The sequence below is a fragment of the Octopus sinensis genome, linkage group LG7, assembly GCF_006345805.1.
Source record: "Octopus sinensis linkage group LG7, ASM634580v1, whole genome shotgun sequence".
Lineage (NCBI taxonomy): Eukaryota > Metazoa > Mollusca > Cephalopoda > Octopoda > Octopodidae > Octopus > Octopus sinensis.
The window spans coordinates 76945944-76956003 of record NC_043003.1 but is presented as its reverse complement, the minus strand read 5'-3'; the positions used below and the strand labels follow the sequence as shown (position 1 = coordinate 76956003).

At 33.1% G+C, this 10060-nt stretch overlaps 1 long non-coding RNA gene across 1 annotated transcript; it reads right to left on the bottom strand.

Moving 5' to 3' along the window:
• Positions 1-1121: 1121 nt before the first annotated feature.
• LOC118764109 lies at positions 1122-8734 on the bottom strand. Its single transcript, XR_004999900.1, has 3 exons — positions 8723-8734; positions 7170-7180; positions 1122-1195 (listed from the first exon to the last, which is right to left on the bottom strand). It is a non-coding gene; the product is annotated as an uncharacterized LOC118764109 (long non-coding RNA).
• Positions 8735-10060: the final 1326 nt, after the last annotated feature.

The following is a 10060-nucleotide window of genomic DNA, read 5'->3' as shown; positions in this document are numbered from 1 at the left end:
AATATATAAATATATATATGTATAAGTTATATATATATACCTATATATATATGTATAAGTTTTATTTTAATAATTACGATGCGCACTCTTCTATCTTTACTATCTTCCTAGCGTTCATAATAAAAAAACGTTGAACACAATGAGAAACGAAAACATAAAAACCAAAAACATAGAAACGAACTTTTTTCGAACAACGAAAAACAAACAGAGAAACGAGATATACAACATAAAGAATATTCCCCTTTTTCAGTTATCCCTGTTTCATCTACTCCGCATTACGGAGGCAAGTACAAGACGCGACTTCGTTGAAACAGTCCTTCCCGCAAAGCAAATTAAATAAAATTTGGTATTTTTTGCGGAGGGCGAAAGTGGTAGCAAGAACAGGACAGTGAGAACAAAACAGTAAAACAATCCAACATATTCCCATTATATTCTCTTTAACTCATTATTGTCGTTTATATTTTTCTATCACACTTTATCTTTCCTTACCATTTATACCATTTTTCTCTTATTTCATGTGCCTCCCACTCCTCCTGCCCCTTTGTAAACTTGCAAGTACCTATGCTCACATACACCTCGACTACTTCATACTGTAAACACGCTCGCGCACAACAATACACATTGCTTAACTGATAGTTTGTAGTAGCTTCTACAATTCTCTCCATTCTTTCTTAAATTCCAGTTCTAATACTACCCCATATCTCCAAGCATACTATTTTCTCCTCCTTATTTACAAGTGTTTACTCATGCTTTCCCTCCACATTATCTAGTTTTCAAATACCACTCCCCTTGCAAATGTCTATGACTGGGCCCAAATAGCCCTATCCAAATGTACCGGTCAAATAACCTTGCTTAAATTCTTTAACTCTCCCACTTCCTTTTATTCTTTTCTATTTTCTTTTATATCCCTAACTTCTCTCCACATTTGAATCCTCCACTCTTACCGTGCTCTCTACGCATCCTAATCGAATCTTCTATGTGTTAACAACTTTCTTGAGATCCCTATGGGGGCCACTGTCTCCACCCAAGTTTTGGACCTTCTAGGGCATTACCTACTTAATAGTCACCATTAATAGTTACCTGCTTACAATAACTTTCACTTAAGAATTCCTTGGCCTGACGAGTTGCCTGCGGTATACACCTCACTCGATATTTATTACTTCTGAGGTTCCACTTGCTATGAAACGTATGTAGCCTGGATATTATCTACACCATACCTTAACTCATGTATACTTATTCGCATACCTGACAGCCCTGGTTGCATACCGTGAAATATAAAACAAATTTTTTCCAGCCTATCATATTGCGATACAAAATAGTCCACAACCTTTCACCTCAAAAAACCACTATTGTTCCTGAAAGTTATTTCTAAATTTACTAAGGATTACTTGAAGCGAACTTTCTTCCTACATCTCGATACTTGGCTTTATATATATATATATATATATATATATATATATATACCAAAATTATGTATTCTACTAAAAAGGTAGCATACATAATTAAGAGTGAAAAATAGCGCCTACAATTGCTAGAAATAGGAGCTAAAAAGATAACTCGAATAGCCACATAAAATCAACAACGTCATCAGATGTTCCAAGGGACTGCGAGCAAAACTCGTTGAATGAAGTAATTTTATAAGATCATATCATAGGGTTTCTAAATTTAACCAAAAACGTTTCGCCTCTCCTCACATGAATCCACAAATTACTCTGGGTGAAAGAGATAGCTTGGTTCCTATTAGCTCACCATTTATTAATCTTTAATTAATATACTGTATAAAGTCGCTGAAAATACGAGGGATTCACGACATTATAACACGTACTGTGTTAATATTTCTTTTTATTTTAGTTATTATTTACATAGAATAGCTATTTTACATCAGGAAACTCACGGGTGTTTAACGAACATAAAATGATTTCCTTTCAGAAAAGACAGTAAATATTAGCTACAAGCATCAGCGTAGAACAAGATTGCAAAGTGCCAAAACAATAACATTATCCAAGAAATGAAAATCGGTAAGAAATTTGTGTTTAAGATAAACATAATAACGAACGAATAAAAAATAATATAAATAATTACAAATCGATTGTTGAATAATCATACTTGTATATTAACGTAATAGTGTATGAAGAAGTGTGAAATTTAACAATATAGTATTCACAATATAGACATGAAAATTACAGCTTCTTATATAATTTAGAAAGGTAAATTCGTTTACTGATAAACATCCTTTTTTAGAGAAATGGCTATATATATACAAACATACATATATATTAATATTTATACATATATATATAATATATATATATATATAATATATATATATATATATATATATACATATATATATATATATATATATACATACATATATATATACATATATATATATGTATATCTATCTATCTATATCTATATATATATATCTATCTATCAATCCATCTATATATATATATATATCTGTATGTCTGTATGTATCTATGTGTGTGTGTGCGTTTGTGCATGTGTGTGTAGGTATAATCACACTGTGTAGTTTAACGTATTAAGTGTCTAAATTGGTGGTCCTACATATTAGATACTAGAGTAAGGTGATTATTTCACGTACTATTGTACCTCAAGATAATGCATCATTAACAGAAAAATCACTCGAAATACACGTTGAATAGTATATTATTATTTTGGTGTAAACATTTTTCATGTAAAATTTAATATTACCTGTTAGTATGTTTCCATGTAAATTTAAACATTCGCAGTTAGATGCAAGTAAACAAAGACAGGTAAACAATTACTGGTTGTATTTTAATCAACAGAGTAGATACACTATTAGTGAAGAATGGAGTACTTTAATTTTTTGTTTGTACGTATATGACACAATCCATGATTCAAGTTTATTTAGCTATGACAGTCTCATAGCTTTCATTTTACATAACATACAGTTTAAGATTACCTTTCTATATAACTCAGTCGAGTAAAAATATTTTATTTTAAAGAGTAAAGTACGACACTATTCGCTTCTTCATATAAGCGGCAAGTGAGTTTTGATTTCTTTTATTATGATTTCTATACGAATGTATGTGGAAATTATAATCTAAATGAAAACTATTTGAAGTTGAAACCTTATTCATTCCCATGGAATTATTGTAAGGTTTTATTGCTATTAAGTACCCTATATATCTAGTATGGATATAGTCACAAAAGTTAGTGGCTTGATTGGTTATACACTTATTTAATTTTTGGAAATTTTAGGAGACGAAGTTTTAAGCGAATATAGAACAGGATACATGGTGTAATGTAATATTAAAAGGGAATTTAAACCAGATTATACTCAATTTCTATTTTCAGTAAAGTTACTAAGGTGAGTGATTGTAACTTCAGATCCACATCTAGCTAAAGTATCGTGAAGCATTAAGAATAGTTGATAAGCATAACTTTCTTGAAGCTTCATAGGTATATCGAGCATTAATTTCTTAATGACATTTTAGGGTACTTGCATATGTCAAAACATTCATAACTTTAGTAATAGCGATGGAACCTTTTGTCTTTGGGTAACAGCTTTTATTTTTTGTTGTTTGCTAACCCCAAGAGAGTATGAAAAATACATAATAATTCTTTGAAACTTTGCTTTTGTTACATTTATTCAAACTTCAAAGAGTTTCTCTCAGCACAAAACTATAATGTTCCCCCTATACTCCTGTTCATAATCAGAGATGCACATATTGTCAGTCACTGAGTGATATACTCAAGCAGTTATGGTCAAGCAAATGACAAACAAATCTGTGGTATTGAGCAATATTTCTGCTTCAGCTCGTCTGTCTTTACGTTCTGAGTTCAAATTCCGCTGAACTTTACTTTGCCTTTCATCCTTTCGGGTCGATATATTAAATTTCAGTTGCGTACTTGAGTCGATCTAATCGACTGGCCCCTCTCCAAAAAATTTCGGGCCTTGTGCCTAGAGTAGAAAATAATATTTCTGCTTCAACAACTCAGCACTGAATCTGTCTGAAATGTAATGGAAAATATGTCAGTTTCATAACAGTGATGTCCAGGACATAAAAGCAAAGCTTGAAGGTAATAGTAGTCATTCCCTTTGATTTCTAGAGATAAGCAAATAAGAAATAAATTTTACTGACCATATACAAAAAAATAAAATAAATAAAACTAAATATAAAATTTTTTATTTGTTACACAGTTTTATGATTAAGATTACGTGGTTGCTAATTTTAAGTAGATGTGCCTCTACTGTAATATTGAAGGCTTTTATTTTATTTCCACTATTTAGGCTTGTTCTGAAAAAAAATTCATTGATTTGTGAGATGTAGGAATTTAAAATTGGTAATCTTTTGTAGAGTGATAATTTCTTAGAGATTGCAACCAAGAATATAAACTCGTAAGGTTAAGCTCACACTGATTTAGCTGGGCTGCCAATGTTTTTGATTTGTCGGTAGAGCACTGATGCATGCAAACAGTCCTGGGGGCAGAGATGAGAGCTGGATATGAGGCTAGTGATAGTAGTAACCTCATTATTAACCCTAACCCCGTAAGTCAAAATCCCCATTAGAGATTATATAATCCGATGTATTCCATTGGTTTAATGCGTATCGTATGATCAATTGTACTTTAGGCCGAAGGCTCGAAATTTTGGGGGAGGAAGCCAGTCGATTAGATCGATCCCAGTACGCAACTGGTACTTATTTTATTGACCCCGAAAGGAAGAAAGGCAAGGTCGACCTCGGCGGAATTTGAACTCAGAATGCAAAGACAGACGAAATACCGCTAAGCATTTCGCCCATGTTGCTAATGTTTCTGTCAACTCACCGCTTTCATATCCTTATCATATAACGGGAAAGTCATTGGTAAATGTTTAGGATTATTGAAATTATCAATATTGAGGGAAAATAAGAAGAAAGTGGAGAATAACTGGAGGGAATTACTGATTTATTTGCATGCTATGAAATGATGACGTTTTTTTGAAAAAACATTACAAATAAATAAATTGATTCGAAGTTGAAATCTCAAAGAAAAATAAATTAAGATAAATACCGATAAAAAAAACCTACATATATGTTTCAGTTGTACCATCTAGTTAATGGTAATCTCCAAGCATAATGTTTAATGTCAGGAAGTTGCCACATTCAAGCTATACTGTAGTAGGACTTCGTCAGGCTTCGAGAGAGAGAAGTATATAGTATTAGCAGGTTAAAAGTTAAAAGCTATGTATTGAGATTTTCTTTGATTGGTAAGTTTTGAATATTTGTGAATGTACTATATACCATATATTATAATTAGGAAACATATAGATAAGTAAATAAATAGAAAACTAAATAAAAAGATGAATAAAGTATGCAAATATAATAAATATAATAAAATAAAATAAAAAATATTGAACATCAAAACAAAGATAAACTGAAATAAAATAAAAATAAAAATAAAAAATTAATATAAAATTAAAATACAATAAATTAAGTATAAGGAAAAACTAAAATATATGGATTATTCTTATTGGTTTAGTGAGAGATACATACATGACATGATCATGATAGAATATGGGTAGAAGTTTGAAAAATCACTTATTGAACGTTATTGATTAGGGTATGTAAATGCATATCTAAATGCAGATTTGGAATTAAAGAAATCGGACGTCAGGACAAGAGGTGTCGAGTACATAGTGGCTCAGTGTGTTTTAATTCCACATACAGGTACACACACACACATACACACACACACACACATACACACATACACACGCACAGACACACACATATGGATTGGTGATATGGTAATTATTGAGTTTTCAGCATATATTTATGTAATGAAGTATATATACTGTGCTTGAAGTAGCTGAGACAGAAGAGTAGATGGACAAATACGTCAGTAACATATATTTATCCCAGTATATTCTGAGTACAACGTTTACCAAATTTAATTTTATCACTGTTTTGGGCCGCGATGAAATAAGTTCCTTTTCAATTTTTTTACGATCTGTGTGCTGATTTTTACCTAACTTGCCATGTGTTTATTTCCATTTCGTGCCATCTTGCAATATTAATGCATTACTGACAGTTGCATCTGCTTTGCCATTAATTCAACACTTACTATCGTGTTAGTTTCAATTTATGTTGAATAAATGCTATTCAAATTAAATTGTACGTTGTTACAAAGCTGTGATCAAAGTTTGTTCCCACCTTAGTTTGCCAAACCGGCAGTATTTCGATTTCTCTCATGTAATCTGATTATTTGTATAATTGATTTTTTTCTTTCCTATTAGCTTGTCTCACCGTTTTATTTTGTAAACGTTTTCCGACGCTCCTTTTTCGTTTTCTATCGCTCAATTTTTACACCCGTTAGTCTGAGTATCCTGCCTTTTTAGATCATATATGCAGGCTTTCTACATTGATGTGTATAGTGTACTTACACTGTTAATGTGCACTATTTATACCCTACTCTTATTCAGTCTGTATGTGTAACTGTACAGATTCTAACCACAATGTTGTGTATAGTCTATCAACATTGCTGTATACATTTTATTTATAGTTGTATGCGTAGTATATCTAAACTATTCTATGCACTATACCAACACTACTGTGTTGAATATACACATACAGCTATTACACATTTCTATATGTACGATTAAATACAGTCCCCGTATGTTTCTACACGGTCGTTAACGTTTTTGTTTTGGTGCTTCTATATTTCATTGTATATAGAAAAGTTTGCGTATTATTCAAGTATTGGTACGTTGTGTATGCTAAAAACAAAGAAATCGAATAAACCACATCCCGAGGCTTTGAACCATCTGTTGAGCAGCAACAAGTTGACTGAGTACTACGGATGTAATACAATTATATCTACAAACATATTTGAAACATTTTGCGCGTCTTTCACTCCATGTATACATTCCTATATATATATATATATATATATATATATATATATATATAGACTATGCAGGGATTTTTCTTGAGAACACATTCTTCGTGGTAATGGCGATTTGACGTCTATGTTTAGCATATAGGCTGTCCGCTATTAGTGGTCAGTCCTCTAAATTTTGTATGTACCACAATTTTTAATCTTCGGATTTTTTAAAATATGCTACGCCATTGGTTTTAATTGATTAATGTCAATTTCTACCCTTATTTAACTTTAAATAAAAAAAAATGTTCTCTAACCGGTAAATTTACTGCTGTAGTTCATTAACTGCAGAGTAGTTTCCAATCTCAGCGCGCCAAAGTGAAAGCATTTGAAAGGATACACCTAACTATAATTTGTAGAACTTGATACATGATGGATTTCGGTTGAGCTTTCTGTATCTAGTTCTGGAAATTGTGTTTTGTAAACGACAGACTATGCTGATGATCTTGCAAATGCTTGTCTGTCCATATACGTAAATATTAACAAGTGAAACAAATGGTACATAGGTAATCATTTTTTATTTCGTATATTTTCATTTGCCTTGCTTACTTTTACATTTTGGTTCCTTTGTGGGATTTTTATTGAGAACACATTCTTCATGGTAATGGCGATTTGGTGGTTAGTCCTCTAAATGTTGTATATATATATATATATATACATAAATACATACATACATACATACATACATGCATACATACATACATGCATACATACATACATGTATATATAGACAGATGGAGAGGGCGGCGAGCTGGCAGAAACGTTAGCGCGCCGGGCGAGGTACTTTGCGGTATCTCGTCTGTTTTTACGTTCTGAGTTCGAATTCCGCAGTGGTCGACTTTGCCTTTCATCCTTTCGGACTCGAAAAATTAGACACCAGTTGCGTCCTGGGGTCGATCTAATGGATTGACCCCCTTCCCCAAAATTCTGGGCCTTGTGTGTAAATTAGAAAAGATTATATATATATATATATATATATATAGGGTGAACTGACAGAATCATTAGCGTGCTGGACGAAATACTTACTGGTGTTCCGACCGTCGCTACTTTCTGAGTTCAAATTCCGCCAAGGTCAACTTTGCCTTTCATCATTTCTCGATCGGTAAATTAAGTACCAGTGAAACACTGGGATTGATGTAATCGACTTGTCCCCTCCCCGAAAACGGCTACCCTTGTGGCAAAATTTGAAACAATAAGGCAGCAAACTAGCAGAATCTAGCACGCCATGCGGGATGTTTAGAGGCAATTCGTCTGCGCTATATTCTGAATTCGAATTCCACAGAGGTCGATTTTGCCTTTCATCCTTTCTGATCGATAAATTAAGTACCAGTTGAGTACTGGAGTCGATATAATAGCTCATACCCCTCTCCCAAATTTCAGCTCTAATTCCTATAGCTGAAAGGATTATGTATATCAAAATATAACCACGTGTGATCCGTCTTCCTTTCTATTGGACCTTCCTCTTCTGTTTCTGAAGAAACGTTAAACCATCATTCTTTCCTTCCCTGAGCGTCTGCTAATACTTTACATGTACCACGTTCTCGAGTTGTTGTCTTTTTTCTTGTGTTTGTTAATCTTCTTTTTTAGGATTTGATATATATGTATATATATATATATATATACCTAATTATACATAGATATACATATGTACACTCATCATTATATATATATATATATATATATATACATACATCATTATATACGGCAAATGAGAGACGGAAGATGGAATATACGAGAATTTATTATTAATCACGGCAATTGTTTCAACATCCGGTGGTGCAGATGTATCTCGTCGGGTGATAAATACAACTCGTTAAAATGACTGTACCGCAATGTAACTTTCTGCTGTGTAGAAAGAAAAGCAGCCAGACGAAAGAAATATCTTCATTTATATAGATCAAAAATAAAATCACTGATGGCAAAAAGAGAAAAGAACACCCAATCCAGTTACATCATTATATATATATATATATATATATATATATATATATATATAGTGCTTTCGTTCTTTTCTCGAACTTGTTAAACAAATTTTGTGAATGTACAAACAGCTTATTCAATTATATAAGATATAGAATTCAAATAAGAGGAGGAATCAGAATTCTTTGTAAAAGAGTGTGGAGAGAGGAGATGTGGAACATGAAACATCTACAACTTCAAAAACTTGGAAAGTGGTTCTCACATAAAATTCAAGAGCGGGTCTCTTTCCAAAATAAATGCAGATATGAACTACAAAACGCAAAACCTCATATACTGCATTACCTGCTCAAATTACATTAGCGAAACAAATAATTCCCTCTGCCAACGTGCAATAATCCACAGGCAACATATACGACAAGAGGAATTACGCAAGATTCCATTAAGTAAGCATCTGGAAATATGCAGCGACGAAAAATTCAAAATTTTTCCCTCTTCGAAATGTGCACGGGACGATCCGCAATACCGAAAAGCAATGGAACTACATTTCATCAAATAATTCTCTCCAAAATTTCGGTTTTATTACCTATAACAATATATTGCTCTGTAAGTAACGTAGTTTTTACTCCCATCAGCTCTCATGAAGACCTATATTATTTGCATACATACAACTGTTCTTCTATATAAGCTTGCGATTGCCTCCTACCTTGTCAGTGCACTAATTGCAGAACAGTACAGTCCAACTGACAAGTCGTGAGTTCATTTTTCCTTGTTACTGCGTTACACGTAAATTTTGTTAAACGTTTTTTTTGTTGTACGGTCGCGCAAGGTTTAGTCTGTCTGTGTTGAGACAAACAAGGACAGCCCCTCCCTAACGGGAGAGATGGCCGGGGAAAATTTGTTTGAAAGTTTGTCGGAATTGTCGACGCCTGAGGAGGAACTAGAAAGAGCAGTGAAAAGAATGGACAAGAAGCTTGGAAATACGTATGCAGGAGTAACGAAGAAGAAGTCGGAAGAAAAAGAGATAAACCTGGTTAAACTGCCAGGCTTCCAGGAATTTATGAAAGAGGAGGACGGTGAAGTCGAACTGTCACCTCCAACAAAGCGTGGTGAGTGGTTCGATCGCAGGACCGTCAAATATAGAGTGTACGCAAATGGAAGGAAAAGAATTGAAATAGTAAGCATGGAAATTATTGAAGAGGCGCTAAAACAGACAGAGGAGGAAATTGTT